We start from the raw sequence: 25,457 nt of genomic DNA, 5'->3' as shown, positions 1-25,457 counted from the left end.
CAGTTTCTTAGCAACAGCACCCTCTCGATGTGTCACAAAGTCTGAAGCCCTTTGGCCCCTCAAAGGAAGTTCCTTAGGTGTCTTTTACACATTGAATGCTTTGTGATAGTTGAGGCCTGCTGGCTGTCAACTCCGTCCCTTAAGGGAACTTGACAGATCTTAAAAAAAATCAATTTTAAGCTCACATGCCCCAGTGGGTGCCAAAGCCACTTCAGAGAGCCTGAAAGATGGCTGAGTCGACAGGATTTGACTTCTAGAGGTAGAAAGGTGACAAACTCTATCATGAGAAAGGGGCAGCTCGGGGCCTCAGAGGCCTAACCTGCTCCCAGGATCTGGGGCCTCATGTTGTATTGAACCTATTTATCTCTTTCATGGGCCGAAGGTACCACAGGGAAAGAAAAGTTGTTCAAAAAATGCTGGCAGAAATCAGGGGTGTAAATGATGAATTACTTTTCATCAGCTGAAAGGAAACATACTCCGGAACAATACTGAAAGGGAGCAGGAGCGGCTGACCCCCTGCTTCAGAGCAGCCAATATCTTCATTCAAGAAGACAACCATGAAATTACACAGAAAATGGGATTGTCATGAACAGCCCCTTGAAATCTCAGTATACAGTCATTACTGCATGGGAAAAAGCCTTCATCCACACATCATAACTTGTAACAGACAAGGAGGGGGAAGAAAGAACAGAGGAGGGAACCAAAAAAAAAAAAAAAAGCCTTAGAGTCACCGGTAGGAGTGTAGAGAATATTCGTTGATTCCAACTTTCCGCCTTAGCTTCCTCGTTGCCCTTCCCTTCCGTAGCTCTAACGGTGGGTTGACTTTGGGCTGCATGTTGATTTCTTTTCTTGAGCTGTCTGGTGACGGGGTCTATGAATTTTAGGCAAGTGCCAAGGGGAGAAAGAGCTATCTTGATACGTGCCTGAGTTCTTCCCCCCTCTAAGATGAGGGTTAAACGATTAGGTTGAGGAAAAGCACACATAGTCCCAAGTTATGGCTTAATTAATATTCTAAAGCTCAGTACTCACTGTATTGGCCTTGCTGAAATCCTTCGTTTACCAGTTGAAAGATCAACTGATTTTCAGGTCCACGTTGGAAAAGTTTGAATCAAACATGGAAGGGCAGAGTCAGAATATGGAATCTTTAGTAGAGTAGCTAGGAGGCGAAATCTTGAGGTTCAAAACATGTTACAACAAAAATATTACAGTTCAGTGTTTTGTTTTATCATTTTGGCTACTTTCTCCCCTGAGTTTAACTAGGTTGCTCGAGCCTGTCTGACATGATTTTCTCTTTCTTTCTTTTTTTCTTTCTTTCTTTCTTTCTTTCTTTCTTTCTTTCTTTCTTTCTTTCTTTCTTTCTTTCTTTCTTCTTTCTTTCTTTCTTTCTTTCTTTCTTTCTTTCTTTCTTTCTTTCTTTTCTTCTTTCTTTCTTTCTTCTTTCTTTCTTTTCTTTCTTTCTTTTTGTTTTCCTGAAAGGATTACTCATTACACTATTTTCTTCCTCTATGTTCCAGGGGTTCAAATGAGTAACCCTCATGAAAATTTAAATTATAGATTTTGTCACCATTCCAGTTACAAACAGATGAGAAACCATGACAATCCGTGGGATCCATTTCTCTCCCAGGTGATAATGAGAGGAAAGTGAATTAGCAAGTGCCTATTTAGACCAACCCATTTTTGATGACTTCTTAGACTACTGTTTGGAATTTCCGGGTGTTCCTGATGGCCTTTTATCTATGCTCTTTACCATAAGTTTATGTATATATTAAAAAGAAAAAAAGATAAGCTGCATCGATTGGATAAATAGCACTTATTTTCCCTGCCTGTTTATAACTCCCTTAAATCAAACAATTTAGACCGCAAATCCCAGTGCAAAGAATTCCCCAGCAGTGAATTACAGACAAGAAAGTTACTTCCCTAGAAGAGGTTCTCTCGCATTGTGTTCTTTGGTGCCTGAGAAGGTAGATGTGCCAGGAAAAAACTGCCCCATGTATTATCATGTCTGGGGAATCTGCCCTGGTGTAATTGATGGGCTGAATGAAAATGCCTAATAGACTCCTGCTTAGGATGCAAGACAGTAGGAACTTCCTAAAGAGAAGACATCCCACACACGGGGAACCGGGCTTTGGATCCAACTGTCAAGAAGATTGTCCAGAGAATAAGCTTACAGAATGTAAGTAGAATGACGGCATGATCATGCTTCACCTTACAAGTTAAACTTCAACCACATTGCCATGGTGATAATTGTCAAAACATTTGATAGCTTTCCAGAGTTATCTTGGCCTTTGCAGCTACTACTATTTCAGTAAATGTGGCTTACCCGAGGTAGTATAAGAGGCGCATAGAAAAACAGAAATCCTGCCCTAATTATAAGATAATTTCTTACTGTAATTCAGAAATGATCAAGACCCTATTTTAAAAGATGATGATACCATCGGGCTAACCATTCACTTTTCTAGTTTATCTGTTAAATCCAAGTAAAGGTGATGGCTTTGTCCCTTCTGTTCTTACTCTCATTTTATTTTCCATGTGGAGGTATCACCGAGCAACGTTTAGCAATGTGTCATCTGGTGCTACGTTTATATAGCTGGCATTAGGAAGATGAGAAAAACCATAACAGCTTAATTTCACTAAACTATATTTTTCAAAGGTTAGGTTAAATCACATAGTCATATATTGATGAGCAGAACTTTCCTTTTCACGGACTCTTATGTGTGTAGGGTTCAACAAAGCTTTTTCTGATATTGTATGGATGCGTATGCACATATATACATGCAAGTTATAACTTCAAAAATAACCTCTTTCTTTTGACCTGTTTTATTCCTCCATGCTTTTACTGCATGTGTAGAATTTTTACCCCTCGTTGCAAAAATATGTACTTTTCATAGCATAGTTTGGACCTTAATAAGTGGTTAGTGACTATGTTACCAAGATATCTTTCAGTAGCAGTGAATGATCATTATGATTATGGGATATTATTAATATCTTTCGCTGAAAGACTGCATTTTCTAATTGTAAAACAATCCATTGCCACCATCCAGTCCCCTCAAAAACTAAAATTAGCTCCCAGTTTTGTTTTGTTTTTTCTTTTTGTCTTATGTATAGTTCCATATGTTCCAAAGCATGATCAGATGTCACTCACTTGACCCAATGGAAGCGAAGGTCTACCACGATTCTGCTCAAAAGGGGAAAATAGGATTGTTAAATAAATACTGTTTTCCAGAAGTAGACATTTGTTCTAGCGTATAGCCTCGCTGATACTTAGTTAGCTTTTGCATTTGGTGCTCATCTTTCTTCCAAATATTATGATAATTTTTTATCGAGGTAAAATTGGTACATAGCATTATATTCGTTTCAGGTGTATGACATAATAATTCGATCCTTGCGTGTACTACAGAGTGAGCACCACAGCAAGTCTAGTTAAAATCAGGTTAGAGGAACCAAAATAAAGTTCTTTGGCAGATAGGAATCCTGTTTACTTTCCAGCTCTGAACTCAGCAGGTTAAGTAATTGGGCTACAGAAAAGTTCCTCCATTTCTATTTCCAGCTGGTGATACACAAAAGGCAGGAAGTTATCTCATTAATGGGGCACCAGCTTTATGCAAATTATAGTAACAAAAAGGCTTCCCTTCATACTTTTTCATAAATTACCTAATAAAGTGGGAATAAATGGCCATATTCAAGAGCCTTTGTTGTATTTTTAGCACAAGACTCTTTCTGTTACTGCAAATATGACTAAATGTGCCTTGTTCAAAAGGGGTGTTTATGAAATAAGGCCACTCAAAAGCTTTTATTTCTTAACAGCCTTCAGTTACTTTTATGGCACAAAATTAACATAATTAGTCACAGAGAATAGATGACATAAGCAGCGTGCCATGCACAAAGGGGGGAAGCAGTATCTAAGGAAGGTATTTTGAGAGATCAAAAATTTTCAAAGTGCTTAATACTAGAAGGTCCTTTTTATTTGTGCACAGCCTTAAGATACTTTTAAAAAAAAAAAACTCCATGAAATTCACATAATGAGATGCAGTAGACAGATGACATTAGCGATGTGCCATTAGAAAGAGGTCAGTTTCCTCTGAAAGATAGTCACTGTTCCTGCTCGTCATTAATTTGCAGCTTCAAAGCACTGAGCATATGATAGCCTGGCATGTTAAGCAAGTTGCAGTTATCTTTAAATAACCATTTTTTCCAGTTATTAGAAGCTAAAGTTTTTAAACTACCAACTGAAAGCAAAATTAAAGCACGCAGCAGTGTAAGGGGAAGAAAAAGGGGAAAGAAAGGAAGGCTGGAAGATGAGGGAAAGAAAATCAAATATATTTTTAAAATGAAGTTGCTGTGGTTTTCCCCGGGGGTGGCCTGATTTTAACTTCAGAGCTAGAATTTTGGGGGGTAGTCAGGAGCCTCAAAGATTGGAGCGTCAGCTAGCAAATAAAACAAGTGGGGATTTTTGGTTTCTGCGTCCTTATTATGGCACATGCTGCAAGGCTAAAAAGTGAGTTGTGTGGTTATTTATAATTCCACGGAGGGGGAACAATGCCATTTTGCAGCCCTGAGGGCTCTGTGAAGTAGGAGAGCAAAAAGAGTGAAGAACGCTTGGGTTCCTGTTACACAGAACTGATCAAATAAAAATGCATTGGGAAATATATCAGATTATCTTATTTGAAAGAGTAGAGCAATGAGATTTCTCTGGTTTGGTTTGTGAATAAGTCACAGAATAAAACACAGAAAAAAAAATGAAGAATTAAGTCTTTGCATTTACCTGAGTTCGATTACAAGACTCTTCTGTATTAATTTATTTTTAAATGATTCTTTTTTTTTTTTGCAAAGAAATACACAAATGTGGTATAACATTCTTAATATTCACAAAGACTCACAGACTCTTACATTTCAAATTCCCTTGGAGTTTGTTTTTCACTTGGAAATTCTAGAAGCATCGCAGAGGGTTTAGCCGCTTTAAAAACCTCCTGATTTATAGCTTTATCTCCCACCACCCAACATAAAATCCAGTCACCAAAATCTCCAGCGAGCACATGGTGACTGATTTTCTGCAGTATTTTTAGCCCGCGTGTCAGTGGAGTGGCAAGGCCAAATGGCATTGGTTGAATAGGTATTGGCAAGAAAATAGCAAGCAACATCGGTTAACGTTTTGGAACTGTTGAGACTCAATGTTTGTTTGTACGTCAGCAATAAATGGGAAAAAAAATAGTGAATATCAAATGCTGTTTTCACATCTCCACCGACATTTAACTGTCAGTCGTATTATTTTTAAGCATTGTCTAGATGGCCAGAATTGCATCCTTGCTGTGCCTGAATTACCCGGGGCTGTGCAGGGTTGGGGAAGATCGCAGGAGGCCTCCACTCCACGCACAGGAGAGGAAGCAGAGCCCTAGCTGCAGGCTGCTGCTGCAGCACCACATGCCATGGGCCCTGGCAGGACGACCAGCAGCGTGCAGGGGGGCTTCCTGATGGGAAAACCAGGCGTTGGGAAGATGAACACAAACAGCACGTCTTGCCCCATAAATGTTGGTTTCGGACCACGTAACTTGCTTTTGACATTGTTTTTCTTAACTTCCATTTGGTTAATAAAACTCTCTTTTCTTTTTTCATGGTGTATTTTCCCCAAATCGGGCTGCTTCTCTGGAGCAACTTGCCAGTAACATATCAGTGCTCAGGAAACACAGTGGGTGCCTCTCAAATGGCTGATAGTAGAGGGAGCAAATATCAACAGATGCACCAGGAAGACGTCGATGCCCCAGAAAGTGAGAAGCTGAGTGATTTTTTTCCACCTTGTGGCATCAAAGAAGGTATCAGTGAAGGGTAAGTAGGACTCCACTGCAGTGATGAACCTGGGAAGCACACCTAACAAGGGGAGCGTGGGGATCTGAAAGGGCACACAGGCCATGCAGGGCAGGGTTAGGTCACCTGCGATGCAGCCAGGGGCTTAGTAAGAGAGAGTCCTGGGATGTGGCAACCCAGGAGGTTTGGAAATAGCAGTGGTAACAGTCCAAATCGAAAATCTTGATCTTAATTCTTATATTTATTTATTTATTTATTTATTTATTTATTTATTTATTTATTTATTTATTTTTATTTTAGAGACAGAAAGAGGCAGAAGGAGAGGGAGAGAGAGAATCTTCTGCAGACTCCCGACTGAGCGTGAAGCACAAGGTTGCTCTACCTAGAGACTCTGAGGTCATGACCTGAATGGAAATCAAGAGTAGGACGCTTAACCGACTGAGCCACTCAGGTGCCCCGTCCTTCTTAATTCTTATTTTAAAATAGCATCTTATCCAAATTCAGGCTACTTGCACTGCTGTTAGGTAATACTTTAGATTTGGAGTTAAAATAATAATAATAATTTCTACCTACCTTTTAAAAGTGTCTACCATGTGCCAGGCACTGTGATATGTGCTTCGCCCAGTTTTGCCAAGTGGACATCCTTATACCTTTTTTTCAAATAAGAAAACTGAAGATGAGACAAATTAATTGACTGCTCAGCATTGCAGAACTGAGGAATTATGAGTCGGATTCAAACCCAGTTCTGAATGGCAAGAGCCATGGCCTTTCATTATACTCCGTACAGAAATTATGCATTTATAGGTAATAGATTAGAATCCATCCTCTTTACTAACTTCCAAAAAAGTACCCTCGAGGATCTGAGTATGAATGATAAGACAGGACACTTGGATAGTAATTTTGAAATTTTCTGAAACTCATTTACTAATTGTTTTCACATTTAGCTTTTCAATGGTTGCAAACACTGTATGTGTTTGTAAATGCAATTGATAAGCTTTTTCTAGAAGAATCTCAAGCTCTAAAATAATCGAGACTGTATATAAGTGCGAAAAAATAAACAAAAACAATCTAACACCTCACAAAATACACATCTATAATGTAGAATAATTGAAGAAAAATTCCCATTGAGTTCAAATGCTGTAATTGCCTTTTCGTCACTGTTCCTTTGCATGAAAAACGCTGTAGAATAATTATACATGTTTAGCTATATAAAAGAAGCAGTGATGGTTAATACTATATTTTTTCTTGCAAAATGGATTCCATCTGCTTTTATTACGGAGAATAGTTATAGTAGAATGAGATACTTATTAATCTAGCTGGACTAGGTAAGGTCTAGTTCACTTTAATTAAAAAGCTGAATTTCTAAGGAATTGTATGTATACAGACACACTGAAAGCACCTTAGATTTTATGCTTAACCTTTTATTTTAATCCTGAGGCTTCCTATATTGTTATTTTAAGTACATGTTAATACTATGCAAGCTGATGCTTTGAAAATTCTCTGAGATGTGGTTAATGAAGAGAAACTGCACCATAAATTGCATCCAAAATATGCAGTCCATGCAGATGTAATTTTTCTTGAACTACAGTATTTTGCAATAAACATTTTTTAGCTTGTTTGGATTTATTCTCTGTTGTTTATAAAAAGTACTATCGGGCACTGCTGCTTGAAACAACTACATACAGTAACAATCTGAGTTTAATAAGATCCTTTGGATAAAAATAGATTTCAGATCTATCTTGTGCTAGGGGAATGCAAATACCAATGAAACTGCACACTAGTGTTTTCATAATTTAAACTTTGTCACATGGTATAATGCACTTTCCCACTTTCCCCTGAGTTCTGTCAGAGGAGGCATCGTGGCTCTGCCAGTTTATGATCAATAGAGACAGAATGTTCTACAAGGTATTCTGGGAACTGTAGTTAACCGAGAACATTTTTCTTTCAAATGCATTTGTTAAAACAATGCCCAAAAGAGACATGATATCCCGGCGACTGTCAGAGTTTCTATGATAAACCCTGCATTTTTCAGAGGGTCGTAACTGGCAATTTGGCCATTGCTAAATGGCACCATCTGTAGCTCAGCCTGCAGGTTTGCACAAACCGAGATGCCATCACCGGATCTCATGTAAACCGAGGTTAAGAAAGACATGAAGATAGTTGGTCTTTTCATTGGTTGTCATTTTGAGCAGAACTATCAAGCAGAAAGATGTGCTCTGAGCGGGTGGGAGGGACTGTGGCTAGTTTATCCCACTGGATGGATTATTTTACACTCTTGCTTGTTTTACTTTCCACCTTATACTATTGTTGTTTGGGAGTGGGTGGGAAGGTTGCCAAGAAGAAAATATTATGATTCTATGTTTTGCTGGGAGAAGTCACTATTGCTTGGATGGTAGGCTATCCTGGGAGGCAGAGATCTTGTGGGAGCAGGCAAGTGTGGGGAACGAAGCAAAATGGGACTCTGGCAACCTGGGAAGAGGTGCCCCGCTCAGATGGGTGGGCAGTAAGCAGTTCTAGCAGATGGCCGTCAGAGTTATGGATTTTTGTATAACACAAAATACCTTCATTGTTAAATGTTGGCATCATGTTCACATTTAAAATAATATAAGCCTGTGCGAGTCAAACAAAACATTTTTCTAAACCAGATTTGGCCAATCCACTTCAGTTTAAGACCTGTTCTAATCTTGTACCTTCATACCAACTAGGTATTCATGCCTTCTTAACCGTGAGCAAACTGGTGAAAAAGTAAAAAGCTAGAAAAAAAAGAAAATTTGATATTGTTACATGCAGCCGTTTCTATGGTTCAAGTGCATTGATTACATTTAAATTATTTTAATAACTTTCTCTTTATTAGTTAACCCCTTTTGAATATATATTTCTGTAATGTGCGTGCTTACACTCTAATGACTTCATAGGTCATCAGTGTGCCTCTATTTATTTTATGATTTTGTTTCAGTTTGTTTTTGAAGATGGACCAAAATCATTGCTTCAGAAATCACTATGGAAAAGTTAATATCATTAAATGTAAATAAAACAAAGTTATAAAATAATAAATTTATATTTATGTACAAAAAGGTCTTTTTCTAAAGAATCCTCTGGAAATTGAACAAAAGAATGTGATAGATATGATTTTTGTCTCATAAGGAAGGAAATCTGTAATAGTTGCATCCTTCTTAAGGTACTTTCCAATACTCTAACTTTGGTCCCAGAAAGATTGAAATACAGTAAAATGGAATTGTGTAGAAAATGGCCATAGAGGACAACACGATTATGGAGAAGACACTACTAAAATAGTGAGGAAATCTTGTGTTTTTTTTTTTTTTAAGAGAATACATAAATGCACATATACAAACCTGTAGAGGTCTGCTTTTTTTTTTTTTTTGAAGTATAGTCTACATACAATGTTAGAATTCCATTTTTTTAAAAAAGCATATCCAAGACCACTCTTATTATTTTGAATATATACAAAATCAACCCATTTATATTTATGATAGACGTAAGGATTGCCATTAGACTATGTGTACTTGATCTCTACCTAAAATTTTCCAAATTGTGTTCATTTCATTTGGAAAAAAAAAAATGTGCCATGCTAGCACATCAAATGGCAGGTTATCTCATAGGAATCAGTTTCCATTTTAAAATTATTAGATATTTTAAAAATTCCAGTATATCCCCTGTCTGGCCCTTTAATAGATGTTTATTGCCTTTATTTGTTTCTCTTAAAAGTCTGGTGATTGCTGAAAGAAAAACGAAAAGTACATGTACTCTTCACTGAGGCAGAAAGAGCTCTAATCGTAAAGTTTCCGACCAGAACAGGGTCACCTACACTTAAATTTTCTGTAAACAAATAAGTGCTGAAGCAGCAGATCGACTTCCTCAGTGCATTTTTCCCCTAGTAAAATCAGTTTGAGATAAATTGCAAAATAAATAAATGTCAAATAACAATTCCCATGACTAGTATTTGAACTGAATTTAATGATTATTATGAAGACAAAGCTGTGATAGGCCTCTGTGTAGAATGCTTAAAGGGGGGACCATCTGAAACGATTTTAGCTCAGAACCATTTTAACAAATGAATATATTTCTTAAATTGCCACATCAACCAACCCTACTATCTAATTATGGCCAGCAAAAGGGCTGCAGATTAACTATTCCAAAGCCTGAGTCATTATTTTTAGTTGACATGTCTCAACATCTGTTAGTAAACCCAAAAAGCATTTCACTCACTTCAAAATTCCAGGTTTCCATCTTACATCTGGTTGAGAATGTAACAGGAAGTTGCATTGTTCCAAGTCAGACATTCTCTAAGGACTTGATTTGGACTGTCTGATCTTGTGGGCCATCAATGCTTGAACCGTTCTCCAGGGTAAAATTCTCAGGGTTGCTTCATAGAATAAAAATGTAAGACACCCATCACCCATCCTTTCCACATTATTTAGTATGAAAAAAAAAAAATCAGTAAACTATTCATCCTTTGGCAAACAGAGTGGAACGGCCTGAAAGCATAGGATCCTCTAATCCGCCCCCCCCCCCCCCAGAATGACTGTGTACTGATCAACACAAAGCACGGTGCCGCCCCTAAACTTTACAGGGAGAAAGATCAAATTCACTGATTATCAAAAGGAATCTTAGAGCAACAATATATGGAAGCATTTCTGGAGAATGTAAGAAAATGATTTCAATGTTTAAAATTTATTTGGAAAAAAAAAATAAATAAATAAAATAAAATTTATTTGGGTTTTAAGCTTGCCTTTGGGAAGTTGTGTACCTGGCAACATTAGATCAATTGGTAGGCACACATTTGTTGATACCCTGTCCACTTATTTGGAGGGAATCTTTAAAAGATAAAAACTTGAAGCCATATTTGCTATCTGCTATTATATCACATAGTCATCTCTATTTAGTAGTCATGGGGGACATTTCTCTTTGCTTGGGGGATAGAGTTGTTTTACCCAACCAACACTAATTGCATTTTCCTTTCTGCATTGGATGCCAAAAGGCCCAGAGCCATATTTAGGCCTAATTCTAAGAAATGTATAGCTTTTCACTGACTCTCCCTGTACCTAACTTTATTACGGCATCAGCTCTATCTCTCTTAAACTCTGCCTTAATTCCTTAACTGACTTTTAGGGTATTCCTCTGGTCATACTGAATCTTCAGAGGTTGCTATGAATCCAATTTTGGAACACTGAGAAGTTATAAAAATTAATTTATAAATGTTTCCTTTGGCCATGTCACTTTTTGGAGATTATGAGTTAAAACAAGGAATCATCAAAAAATTTTAGGAAGTCCAGAGTTTTTTTTCTTCATTTTCCTAAAATAGTTCAATGTGCTTTTCTCTTCTTTTCTTTTAAATTTTTTATTTTAATTTAACTTGGTTCATATATAGTGTATTATTAGTTTCGGGGATGTTCAATGTGCTTTTCAACCATCAGTCAGCCCTTCTCATAAAATCATAAGAATACAATAATAATCACTCAGTTCAGGTAAAGGAATAAGACAGCTTTTGCAAAGACCATCAAACCTATATAAAGTGAAACATTCAAAGAAGTAAGTTTTCAGGTTCTATTTTGTGTTTCATGTAGTACCAAACAGACTGTGGCAAATACATTCTGATTATTCACTTTTTTGGCATAGATGTCCTTCCTTTGCAAATGATTAGTAGACACTTTCAACAAAATGTCCCGGTCCTTCACTCAGGATGTCCCCAAACTAACATTACCTTCTGCATCTCTTTCCTAGCTGCTCTCCTATAGCAAGAGCCACCAGATATGGAAGCACAGAGAAAACTTTAACTTTGACCTTTCATCATCCCATAGACACAACCAATTCTACATACTGATTCTGTCTCCAAAGCCACCCCTTTACCCTTTTTCATTTTTAATGTCAGCACTCTACTCTGGTCCATTGCTGCATTTGCTTGGGAAAAAAAAAAAGAAAGAAAGAAAGAAAGAAGAAAGGAAAGAAAGAAAGAAAGAAAGAAAGAAAGAAAGAAAGAAAGAAGGAAAGAAAGAAAAAGAAAGAAAGAAAGAAAGAAAGAAAGAAAGAAAGAAAAGAAAAAGAAAGAAAGAAAGAAGAAGAAAGAAAGAAGAAAGAAAGAAAGAAAAAAAGAAAGAAAGAGAAGAAAGAAGGAAAAAGAAAGAAAGAAAGAAAGAAGAAAGAAAGAAAGAAAGAAAGAATAGCATTTACTGTTTTGTGTCCAAGGCAAAAATTCTCTCAAATAAGCTCAAATAAGCTCAAATAAAAAGGGTGTGGAAAGCTGCTTAAATCCGCTAGGAAGTTCTGTGGGCACTGAGGAAGAGGGAAACCAGACCTCACTCTGGACAGGACCTGCTGTGGTAGGGATGTGTACTCCTCCCTTTGACGGGGTGCGGCAAGTCACCTGGTTGTAGATGAAAGCATATGATCCCTCTACAGGATGAGGTGGGAATAAGAAATTGCATACAATATTACAACCTATCGCGACCTACCTTAGTGGTTGAAACTCATACACCAATAAAGTTCAACTCCTCAAAAAAAAAAAAAAAAAATCAACTCTTTATCCCAATGGTTTTCAAAATATTGTGTTGATCTTCGAGGTTCCTCGCACATGCTGTGATGATGACAAGAGAAATTGAGAGAGGCAAAGCTCTTGGCAGCCCCTTCCTCCATAATAGCTCTACTTTTATCTGTTTTTATATCAGAGAACCCTGTAAATTTAATTTGATGGAAAATATAGGTTTCTTCCATGTTTCTAGAAAAGGTTAAAAGCCACTTTTCTTTGCTTGGCCATCAAGATCGTCTTTCATATAATGCCAATCTGGTTTTCAAACCTTTTTCTCCTCCTGTACCTTTCCACTTGCACCCCAACCTAACTGGTCACAATTCTTTTGATATATTACTTTTTTTTTTTTTTTTCCTTCCTTGACTTTCTTCACACAGTCCTTTCTACACAGGCCATACTGTCCTTTTAAACTAAGTCCTTTTATTCCACCATCGATGCTTTGCCAATCCAATCTGTCAGTTTGCTGGTGCTGCCTGGCAAAGTACCACTGACTGGGGACTTAACAGAAATTTTCATCACAGTTCTGGAGGCTAGAAGTCCAAGATTATGGTGGTGGCAGAGCTGATTTCCTCTAGGGCTTTTTCCCTTTTCTTGTAGATGACCATCATTCTTCAGTGTTTTTGCTTGGCCTTCCCTCTATGTATCTCTGTCCTGATCTCTTCTTCATATAAGGACATCAATCGCATTGGATTAGGGCCTATCTGTATCATCTCATTTTGCCTTGATTATCTGTTTAAAGGCCCCTTCTCCAAACATGGTCGTGTTATATTTTTTAATTTTTAAAAATTTTATTGAGATATAATTGACATATAACATTGTATAGGTTTAAGGTACACAGTATGTTGATTGGATACATTATTGTAATATGATTACCATCATAGCATTAGCTAATACCTCTATCACTGCCACATAATTATCATTTGTTTGTGTGGTAAGAACAATTAATATCTAGTTTCTTAGCAACATTAAAGTTTATAATAAAATGTTTGCCTGTATCCCTATGCTATGCTGCTAGATCTCTAGGACTTATTTATTTAGTAGTTGCAAATACAGTCACATTCTGAAAGTACCAGGGTTAGGGTTTCAACACAGGAATTGCAGGGGGATACAATTCAGCTATAATACTATCTTTCTTTTTTTAAAGATTTTATTTATTTACTCATGAGAGATACAGAGAGAGAGAGAGAGAGAGAGAGAGAGGCAGAAATACAGGCAGAGGGAAAAGTAGGCTCCATTCAGGGAGCCCGAAGTGGGACTTGATCCCGGGACTCCGGGATCATATCCTGAGCCAAAGGCAGACACTAAACTGCTGAGCCACCCAGGCATTCCTATCTTTCATTTGTGTGTGTGTGAAAATACTAACTCAGCTGTTGTTGAAAATACTCACTCAACCCTTGTTGAAATAAATTTGGGAAATATAGTAGTTTCATCATGAGTATATTGCATAAAATAGAAGAGAGATATGCATATGTTAATATCCTTTAATAGCTAGTATAGTAACCTCAAACAAATAATCTTCAAGAACCACATAAAATTAAACTCGGCGTGGTTGGGGTCCGTCTGTCTTTTAGCTCAGTGAGTATGCTGCTGAGGACAATTTTCCTGGCCACATTCTAAAATGCTTACCTACTTGCTCTCTTATATCCCACTGCACTTACAGTGTGTGTCCTTTTATTTTCTTTGTCGCTCTACTTGTTTATTGCATTTCTCCATCACTCTATTTTAAGTACCAACAGGTCAAAGGGCTTGTCTGTCTCACACATCCACCACTGAATCAGCTGTTCCAACACAATGTCAGGCACATTGTGGGGATTCAATGACTCTTTCTTCATTAAATAAATGGAGGGAAAGTGGTGTCAGATATTACAAAGTGAAACGGTAAGCAAGTAGGCAAAAATTCAGCTGTCAAAGGAACTATCCAACAAAGCCAGGAATTCAATATGTCACAATGAATCCTAATTATCGATGTACTGTAAATAGTATTATGGGGAACAATAACATTTTTTTCAAAAGGGCACTGAATAATTACTAAGCTGGTAGGGAGCTGATTATAATTTAAATAAGACGATAGAGAAAGAGTTACTGGTTACTGGTATTGACTACAAACATTTTCATACCCATGGAAAAAAATAACAAAAATAACATCTACTTTCAGTATATACTTGAAATTAAATACTAAATTTTTCTCTTTTCTTTAAAATTCATGTTTAGCCTCCAAAAAAGTTTATTTTAATATATTGACAATATTTAAATATATCACCATTAATTTATCTATCTAAATTTATCCTTCTATCTCTGTATATACATACAGGTGTCATAAATATCATTGCAGTGGTTAAGTTATCCTTTCTGTGACTGTAAAAAATAAGGGTGTCACAGGAAAGTTTTGGGAAGAAGACCCAGGCTTTTAATCCCATATCCTTTTCATGAATCTAGCTCATTGATGCAAAATATTAAACCATTGAACAAGAAAATAGATTCTATGCAAGAAGTAGTTTCTTTAGTGGTAGGAAATTTGTAGTACTGAAGACTAGATTGTCTGAGGATAAAGTTCAAAATAACCACTGAAAAAATAACATGAGGATTTAATTCTTTCCCAAAGGAAATTGTAAAGAAGAGCAAATAATTTAATGCTAATCTAAAAGATAATGAGAGTTAACTACAGAATAAAAATTTCAAAAAGCTTAGTGTACATGTAATCTTTTAGCTGTTTTTCTTTATCAAAATCACAGCTGAAATTGTAAGGGGATTTGTATATATATCTTTATATTCTGCTTCAAATATTTTTTGGAGATTGTAAAGAATTTTGCATGGCTGTGTGTATAAATGGCTTTTTAAATTACCATATTGACACAAACTTCCCTATTTCTTCTGAGTTTTATAGAATAAATTTCCAATAAAACAGAAATGAACTTAGCAACAGGTGAAGGCAAAGGCAGTTGTCATTTTAACAATATAGATACAACTCATTTTTTGAATATTTTATGCCTTGTTTTGCCCTTCTCCTTCTTTTAGTTTACGTTTTCAGACAATAAAAGTAAGTGTTATACTATCAAAAAGGTAACAAAATTATTTGACTAAGTTTGACATTAAAGTTGAAGCAAAATGACAATAATTCTTTCCTTTCTCCGTCTTCCTATTTGGTACTATTCAAACGATTTAGCTTTTTCAGTCTTATGTACAACGTGTGCCAGTAGGTGGTGGTAGTATTTTCTACAAGCACTACAATGCTGTTTTCATTAGTAAATAACCCCAAAATAGAGATCATTTTCAGATCTCCAGAAATTCCGAGAGCAATGTAGAGACTTCAGAGATAATCTTTCCTAAGTCTTATTCCCAGACTCTGTTTAAAAGCAAAGTTAGGCATTTTAATCAGTGTATCAGATTGGGGGGGCGGGGGTGGAGGGGAAAGCCTCTAATAAATTTGGGGGGGGGTACGGATTTAATTCCACAGCATTGACCATTACATTTTCTTTTTCTAACAGATGCCAGCCATTAAATTGGAAAATTGAAAGAGAAGATAAAAGGTGGATATGCGTATCCAGTTAGTGGGTGATTTTAACCAGATTTTCTCCTTCATCATGGCTCATTTGCATTGTGAATACTTGGAAAAAGACAGCTTTTGGGGATTCTTTGCTGTGTTTGTTGCTCCTACAATGTAATACTATTCAAAGGGTCCGATTGTGTATTCAGATATCACATACATATTGCCCTGAGTCGGGGATTTCCTGTTACTGTGAATGATAAAGATTCTTTCCTACTTAATGTACAATTCACCCATTGTGTCTACATATGTGAAAGGGCACCTCTGTGGGATATACATAAGCCAGGGAAGAGACCCAGAATGAGGGGGTGCACTATTTTGGCAGATTGTAGAGAAGAGGTAGTCAGTAAGGGAAAGAAGAGACGCAAACACTAGAGATCATCCCACAAAGGAGCCGATGCCGGTTTGGGATGGGACACTTTGGAAAGTGATCTGGGATTAAGGGCCTTTTGAACTGCATTTGTAAAAGAGTTCTCGTGCTCTTAATTTAATCTAACTTTCGGGAATCTAAAATACCCCTTCCAGTTCTCGGTCCAGTTTTATTTTTAGAAATCAGGAACTAGAAGAATATATGGAGACATGATTCACGTTTAGAAAGCCAAGATCTCTTTAAATTTAGATATAAAGATAGGAGGAGAATAGTTTAGAACCATGTTACTCTTCAAGTCTGCTCCTCGGACTGGCAAGCTCACCTGGAAGCTTGTTGGAAACGCAGAACCCCAGGCATTGCCTTCCCCCCAGACCCACTAAGTCAGAATCTGCCATTTGATGGGGCCCCTTAGGGATTTATATTCCTGTCAAAGTTTGAGGAGCACTCATTTAGAAGATGCCCAGTTTAGGGAGCTACTTTTTCATTTCTTAGGGTAAAGAAAGCAAGCATTAAGTGGTCTTTTTTATATATCACACAGCCTCAACTCAATATCTCATCTACAGCATGACCTTCAGTCACTCAATGTCCTCATTTTCCTATCTTCACCCTATATGGGGATTCTGTTTATATTGTAGTAAAGGATTAAAAAAGAAGAAGAAGAAAGAAGAAAGAAGAAGAAAAAGAAGAAAGAAGAAAGAAGAAGAAGAAGAAGAAGAAGAAGAAGAAGAAGAAGAAGAAGAAGAAGAAGAAGAAGAAGAAAATGGACAGATGGCCAAACAGAGGAAAAAAAAAAAAATAGGAGGGTGCTGCAATTTCAGGGATGACTGAATCTTAAAGATCATTTAGTTCCTTGGTTCCCCTGTATAGGCAGCCGATGGCAGTGTCCTTACATGTTATGCTTCCGTCAGGACTTGGTGACTAAAGTGTCCTGAAAAGCTTTGCACATAAAAACTGGTGTTGCAGCTCTTTTGAAGCCGAAAGCCAAAAAACCCCAGATAAGATTAAACACCAAAATTTTGGAAAAGTATTGGCAGCAGAATGGAAGCAAATTAAGCTTGTGAGCACCAGTGAATTTTCAGTTGTTCTACAAGGTTTCTTGTTAAAATCAGTCTGGAAGTGTTTAAAATATATTATAAGCTTATTTAAGACAATTTAGTCAATTATTAGTGTCAGACATGCCCATCTTTTTTAAAAAAAGCGAGAATAACCCATTAGGTTACTGTATCCCTTCCCACTTTTAAGCATCTTGAACAAAAGAAATTCAACAATGATCGTATCTAGTCTCAATATCCTACATGACATATGAATGACCCCTTCATATGTGTGCCAAAGAAATATTAATACAATTTTAAAATTATGAAATTCATGTAGCTTATTAACTCACAGTTCCTCGATTTACGATAAAGCTTACTCTAAAGTTCTTTTGCCTAAGGTATCAAAAGAGATTAAAACAATAAATTGGAAAAAACATAGTGTTATACTGTGTATTTTAGGACCCAGTGGGAGATGTTCCAAGTGGATAAAGGATGCAAATAGTTACCTGTTGTCTTCATTTAACCCGAATATCTGTGGTGATCCTGTTCCGATTCCACTCATTCAATGGTAGAGAGCTACTTTCTGAAATGGATTTGAGACATCAGGAGTGATTTAATCAGTTATTCTACTAAGAGAAAATCGTTTATTGAAGGGGAAAATCCTTGGTATTCAGAATAGTCACTAGGATTGGTTGCTGACATACAGGACCCTTCCTCATGGGTTTCTTTAATTGCCGTCAGCATAAGCCTGGTACTACCCAGTAGCCTGGACAATCTTTCCTTCTTCCCCTACACTGAACCTCTGTAATAGTTTGTCTATAAAGAAACCCTTCTGGAAACAACAAATTTTGAATATGGCATATGTTTCATTTTGGGACCCTGACAGATTCAGGAGTATATAAAAATAATTTAAACGAAAGATTTAAACCAAAGGAATTGAGGTGTTTGTCAAATAGCTTGTTAGTAGCAGACCTAGATAGAAACTTCATGATTAACAACCTCCAGCTCCACTTTTTCTCTATATCAAAGCAGGAGATTAGATACAGAAAGAATCACTTCCTGAGCATATTCCCTGCTCAATACATTCAAAGAGGATCACGATCATATCTGGAGGCTATGCCCTGCCCTAGGTCACCTTCCTCTGAAACGCATTCCGTGGCCCAAGGCCAGACCAGGCATACTGGAGTGTCAGCCCAAAACAAGAAAGCATGATTTCCCTTAATATTGTCACCTTAAATTTGACTTGTGTGTAGTTCATGAAATACACTCAGTGCCAGTGACTTTTCATGGCTTTGTGCCTTTTGCTACCTTTTTAAAAAGGTGCTAGATAGAAAAGAGAAGTCGAGGTCAGCGTACTTTTGCAAAAGCACACGTGAAATCATTGATGGACTATTTTTCAGACCATCCACTTTTATTTTAATGTAATTGTTTATATATATCATGTAATAACCCTTCAACAAAGTAATTGAGGAATAAAAAAAATCAACGATCTCCATGAAGTCTCTGCTCATTTTATGTATATATACACGTACACCTCATTTACATATGCATTTACACACATATAGAGCTGCATATAATCAAGCACACACACATGCATATATATAACCTGCAGTTATCCATCATATATTAAGATGTGTCACAGTCCTACACTGAGTTACCTATTTTTTTAAATTTTTTTAAAAAATATTTTATTTATTTATTTGAGTTCTCTGTTTTGAGGTGGGTGGAGAAACTCAATTTACAAAACCCTAGAAAGTCAGGGGTGACCGTGTTCTCTGGGAAACCAGGGCAGGAAAAAGAGTATATTAGGTCTTAAATAAACACTCGATGATTAGTTGAACAAAGTTATTAGCAGTGAGCTTGTCCGGAAGCACGGCTTACCATCCCAACATTTTAACTTTATTATTCTCCATCTTAAATTCATGTTGGTGTCAAGAAGACTTTCTTTAAATATAATAAATATCCAGAGAGATTATTAAATTGCATCAGCTAATACATTCTCAGGATTATCTAACCTCAGGTTAAGGAGACCCTGTGATGACAGAGCATCAGATATTGCTATAGAAAGGTGATAGACTTGTTAGAAAATGAAGCTAAATGGCCACAGAGTCAAATCTGACTTTTCCCATAGCATAGCCTCGGCCCAGTTCTGTGAGCATCCACAGCCTCATTAAATGATTACGGAGCTTACTTTAAACTTGTGACTTGAAAAAGTGGTATCATTTCATTGTTCTTTAATCTACGTTAAGAACATACAACCAGCAGCACAGCGATGAGTCCTGGGGCTGTCCTCTCCAGGCAGGGTGAGTGAGGTCTGTCCCTGAACCCGTGGAGCAGGAATTGGCATCTACGAAGGAAGTGGAGGAGGCCTGGGGGTGGAATCACGAGATTGTGAATAAGGTAGGCAGGCATGAAAAGTCACTGTGCAGGAAACAATAAAGTCATAGAATTGGGTGTTTGTGCAGCACGTCGTGTGGGAGTAGGAGAAAAAGAGTCTTTTTTCTTGGTCAGCAACCAAGTTGAACAGTTTGCAAAGACCAGTCATCTGAAGTGAAGCAGTTGCTGCTGCTTTGAGGCCCTGTTGCCTTTTCACACATGGTTTAGCTTAAACTCTGTTCCTTGGGTGGAGAAATAATAAATTGAAGTTGATCAAAAAATTTCTCTTCCTCCATATCTATCTGTGTTGACTCAATTCTCATCACTTACCCCTTCGAAATCAACTACGTTTTCTTTCCTTCTCCATTATTTTTCTTTTGCTCCTCAGAGAAAAACGTGGCGATCTTAAAGAATGTTGCATTCAAGGCCATCACAGATTCCGAGAATAATTAGAAGGTGTCTTAACTAAACATCCCCACTGATGGGGAGGTAGCCATCAATTAATTGTATTATTCTGAGATTCGTGAAGACATTTTTTTCCCCCAGAATCATCTAAGAATCCAAGTATGAATTAGCTATTACAAACCAGGGCCATTTAACATTTTTCCTTCCTTCTTCTTAAAAAGGATACATTTGTTTAAACTGGAAAACATGATGTTGATAAGAAACAAAACAAACCAAAACTTCACTTGTGTGAGGAGAAGACATTTTATTAATTACAATCACCTAAAAGTGTACTCTGTGTCTGTGTGTATATATGTTCTATTTCTATTCACTTCGATATCATGTGACCATGAATTTAAAGACTCCTTAAATACCACATCTAAAACATGTTTTTATTCTCTGAGTATAAAAGTAGTGGATTCTAATTATAGGCATTAAAAAAAAAAAAAACAACATAGACAGTAATCCTACTCCTGGGAAAACCACTACTGATACTGTGATTTATTTTTTCATGATATATATGATATATAAGCATATAGATGTAGATATGTATCTATTTGGTATATAGATAGATTAAAAAAACATAGGTAGACATATATAACTATGTAACTGTTTAAGTACAAAGTACATTATGGAGTAAATAAAATTTTATCAGGCTATTTTCTGATCTTACTGTTTTACATAATATTTCTTTTCCATTTTAGCATATTTTCAGTTGTGTTCATACTATTCTATTATGGAACACTGTGCATGAGCCTAAATTCAACCAGTCACCCTGTTTATAGAAGAGCATTTGGTTTTCCAGTGGTTTATTATAAATAATCCTGCAATAAACAAGTTAGATGCTTGAATCTCTGAGGTTTTGACAATATTTTTTTAAGATAAATTTCTGGAAGTGGAAATAATGCAAAAAAAGATACAAAAATTTATTCATAACAAATTTTAAATATTTCCAACTATTTCTACCTTCCCAGAGGTTTATGAAAACTTGTGAACTACTTGTCTGACCTATCCCAGAGAAAGATAATTTTTGGCTAAAATAAGTATATTTGATTTAGACTTACTGCATTGTTCATAAGAACACTCTTTTAAAAAGATTCTATTTATTTATTCATAAATGAGAGAGGCAGAGACATAGGGAGAAGGAGAAGCAGCTTCCTTTCAGGGAATCTGATGTGGGACTCGATCCCAGGACACCAGGAACATGCCCTGAGCAGAAAGCAGACACTCAACTACTGAGCCACCCGGGCATCTCTAAGAATACATTTTTAATAATATATTGGTTAACCCTATTTCTTACTTGTAAATCGCCTGTTCCTGTATTTTGCTCAATATTTTTTGGATAATGGCATTTTTCTATTGGACCCAACAAGTTCCTTATAAATTAAAAATAACACCACATGCCTATTAGATGAATTATAACATTTTCCTTAATTTTTATTTGTATTATATCAAACTTTGATATGTTGCTTTGCTATTTACAAATTCAATTTGATATTATAAAATCTATTCATTCTGATTTGTAGATTTCTCCGTTATTTAGAAATTTAGAAAAATTCTATATAAATCACAGACTGCATATCTTCTAAAATGGCTCTATTTAATGTTTTAATTTAACATCGTAGGCAGAAGGGAAATAATCTTAGCATTGAAAAAGGCAAAGATTTGCTATGTAGAAAATTTAACTAATGTTTTAGCATCATTTTGTAAGAATCAATGCAAGAAACTATTGAATCTTGATGTGAAACTTAGTTGTATTCCATATAGTTTTTTGCTTTTTTTCTGAACTACATTCTGATATCTTGATTTGTTTATCAATTTTACAGCAATGCACACTTTTACATATTAAATTAAGCAATACATTTAAATATTTTATAGCTTAAGAATCTTCTCTCTCTCTCTTTTTTTTTTTTTTTTTTAAGGTACCATGAGTGGCTTACTGCATTTAATCAAAGCTTACATTTTTTTATGGTTAGAGAGCATCTACTTAGCCTTTTTGTTTTAAATTAATTTTTTTCTTTATAGATTTGTCCTTTTTTTCTTAGGATGATATATTTTTCTATGATCAAATATGTAAGTAATACACATTTCAAGACTAAACTTTAGAAAAGACATGTCAGTGAAGTTATGTGCCCATTGTCACTCAACAAGCCAGTAAATTATAGCTCTGGAATCAGAACTCATGTTATTACAAATTTCCAGCCTGATGCTTAACCCACTGAAACTCATAGCTGTATTGTTTATAGGCTGAAAAAAGGCCCACTGTGGGGCTCCTGGCTTGCAAAGAGCTTTTCCTACGCACTGTGGAGAGCCTCCCTATTGGCTTGCAACAGTTTCTTAAAGCCTCCATTCTAGAAAGAGAAGGAGCTCAAGACAATATCCTGACCATACTGTCTTATCTTTGTGAGTTAAAAAATAAAATAATGTTAAAAATCTCTTTTGAGAATGCTATTATTGAAATAGACAGTCTCTCTGGGGGTAGGCTGGGGTTGAAAAGGGCAGGTTCCTGGAATGTTATGGGGGCCTAATGATATGTCTGTGATATAAAACAGTTTCTGATATTTTCCAAATGGGTTATTGTTCATGTTTAAGTGATTATAGCAGTGATTTAAGCCAAACTAAATATTCTCTTTCCATGGTTTACTTCAACTCATTCTAATCCCTCTTTATGCAAACTGGTCCAATTTTGAGTTGTTGTTTTTTTTTTTTTTTTGGTTTTTTTGTTTTTCCTTTTTTTCTTATGTGGGTATTAGTCATGTGGGCAAAATTTACTGGGTGAAAGAGTGTGGAAACTGACAAAAAAAATAATAAGAAGAACAATAGAGGCAAAGACTGTGTGGTTGGTAGGAGGTAAGGGGCAGGATTGATTGCAAGTGTTCTAAGAGAAAAATGACACATCCAACTAAGCATCAGGAATCATTTCTTGCCAATGAAATTTCTGAAGCTGTGGAATCATCTCTAAAAGAAATGATTGAAACCTCTTGTCTGAGCCACTTACAATTGCACCTAATAAAGCTTTTGAGAACTCTATACTGTTAGTAAGGGATGATGACCTAATAAGTTCAGTCCATTGATTCTGTGATAGCCTTGGCAAGACCCACTCATGGAATGACTTCATAATCAAATCTAAGACACCCTGCGAGCACTATATAAATTCATGTCTCCAATTTTTAGATGACTATTCAGATACATACTTGTATTTGTAAAATCACTCTTCCCTCACAAAAGACTGTATTCCTCTATCACTGGAGGAAAAAAAAATGATTGGAAAATAAAATACAAATACAAAATAGTGATTTATCGAATTCTAACACACAACAGCCTGATGCTTGTTTCTAGCTGTTGGCATTGTTATTTCAAGACTAAAGACCACGTCAGACACTCAATTATTATTTTATCAAAATAAAAGTGAAGAAGGAAGAAAAACACTCTAAGCTGACAATTTGTGTATCACATTTCAACGTGATGTGATTTAAAACAGCTGATCTATTAAACACTCAAATTAGACTTTACAAGCAAATAACTGATTCTACCTTGGTTTTAGCATTGCCTCTGGCGCATTTATAATATGAATATTTGAACAAAATTATGAGAGCCTCCCTTTTGGTGCCTGGGAAGCTTATGAACTATTTGACATTCAAGGCTAGGACTTCCCAATGCGAAAAGTTAGAGCTAATACTTGATACAGGTCTGATTGACTGAACTTTGCGTAGTTCCTCCAAAAAGCCTCAATTGGCAGCTCCCTTCTTCTACCAAATAGTGGTTCCCTTCCTAAATCCTTTTATATTCTAAATTAACCTGGGGATTTCCACCTTGACTTCTTTAGTTGCAATGAGAAATGACTTGCAGAAACTTTCCTGTTAACCTATCACGTGGGACAGAATTTGGTTTCTCTAATCATAAGCTCAGAGCCCTATAGAGAGCTTCTAAGTGGTAAAAGGAAAGGAAATTGGAAGGAAGAACTGAAGATATTTTCCTCCTATGAATTAGCACAAATACAGATTTATAGCCTACACATGTGTTTTGTTTTTACTGATGGTTGTAACTAGGGACACCTGTAAGACAGAGCCAAAGGGGAAGAATTAAAAATAAATGGAAGAAAAACGTAATAATAATAGCTTTAGAACTTGATTTGAAGCCTAGTATGTGAGACTTTAAAATTCCCCTTTCCTGGAAAATGTTTTATCATTTAGCTTATGTAATTTAGCATACAGTATGAAGGCTGAAATATAACAACATTTTTTAAAAGATTCTTTCAGTATTTCCAACGGAAATGTTGAGCTAAGTGTAGAATTTGTGGGATCAGTTAGCTTATAAATAATGATCCTTTATGCTGGCATTGGGAAATCCCTGTTCCCACAGCTAGTTCAATAAAGCAATTAATATCAATAAATGCTGAAGAAAGCAAATCTCTATTCACTTTTGTCTGGATTAGTTAACATGAAAAAGATCCTATCCCTCTCCTGGAGTATTTAAACTTCCCATAGGACGACATTCTAATGAAAGGTAAATAAAGTATGTTTTTGACATATGTTCCTCTTGTCATACACTATCTAGTTATCATAAGATGGTTGACCTTGCTCCTCCCTAAAGAAATTTTCACTGTGCTTTTTCATTTAGAACAGGCTCTTGTGACAAATTTGTATTGTGAATATACCTCAGCCTTTTTCCCTCTCATATCATTAAGTTTGCTTTCTGCTTAAAAGCAAACTGCTTTTCTGCTTAAATTCTGCTTTCTTTAAAGAATTAAAGAAAACATAACTTCCAAAATTGAGATATGTTTTGTTTCTATACAATGCTTACACATTCCATGCAAAATAGCTCACTTGAACTCAGGATTGGCAGAGGATATTTGAAAGAAAGAGATCTTTATGTGACAGGGCGTGTTTTAGTGAACCTCTTAAAAACAATCTACACAGTGAAAAAGTGCTTTGTCGAGGTGATGGGTGAGATCCAATTGACCCCATCGATAGATACGTCTTTGTACATTCAAACTTCCAAAGATCAGTATTCAGAAAATCAATGACAAGGAACAGCCTGAACTGTCACTATATTTGGCTAGGTTATTTGAGATTTCACACACAAGCAGTAAAAGCCTTAAAAGATATTATCCTGTAGTGTCCAAGAAATGCGGTAATAAGGTAAGAGTTGAAATGCGTTGTTGGCATGAGAAAGCCATGCCTCATGCCTCATTTTTAACACACCCAGTTTCGTCAGAGTTGGCATGCATGCACTCTTTCTGACAGTATGGTGATAACATACTACAAGAGTTGAAGCTGCCAATTCTTACACCTTCGCTCTACTAGCAAAGAATTTTAAAACAAAATTTCAATATTATTTTTTTTT

At 36.2% G+C, this 25,457-nt stretch overlaps 1 long non-coding RNA gene across 1 annotated transcript; it reads left to right on the top strand.

Moving 5' to 3' along the window:
• Window positions 1-1,776: 1,776 nt before the first annotated feature.
• LOC140612131 (uncharacterized) lies at window positions 1,777-16,095 on the top strand. Its single transcript, XR_012013442.1, has 3 exons — window positions 1,777-5,820; window positions 6,100-6,250; window positions 15,829-16,095. It is a non-coding gene; the product is annotated as an uncharacterized lncRNA (long non-coding RNA).
• Window positions 16,096-25,457: the final 9,362 nt, after the last annotated feature.

The sequence above is a fragment of the Canis lupus genome, chromosome 20, assembly GCF_048164855.1.
Source record: "Canis lupus baileyi chromosome 20, mCanLup2.hap1, whole genome shotgun sequence".
Taxonomy (NCBI): Eukaryota; Metazoa; Chordata; class Mammalia; order Carnivora; family Canidae; genus Canis; species Canis lupus.
This window is presented reverse-complemented; position numbering and strand designations above follow the sequence as displayed.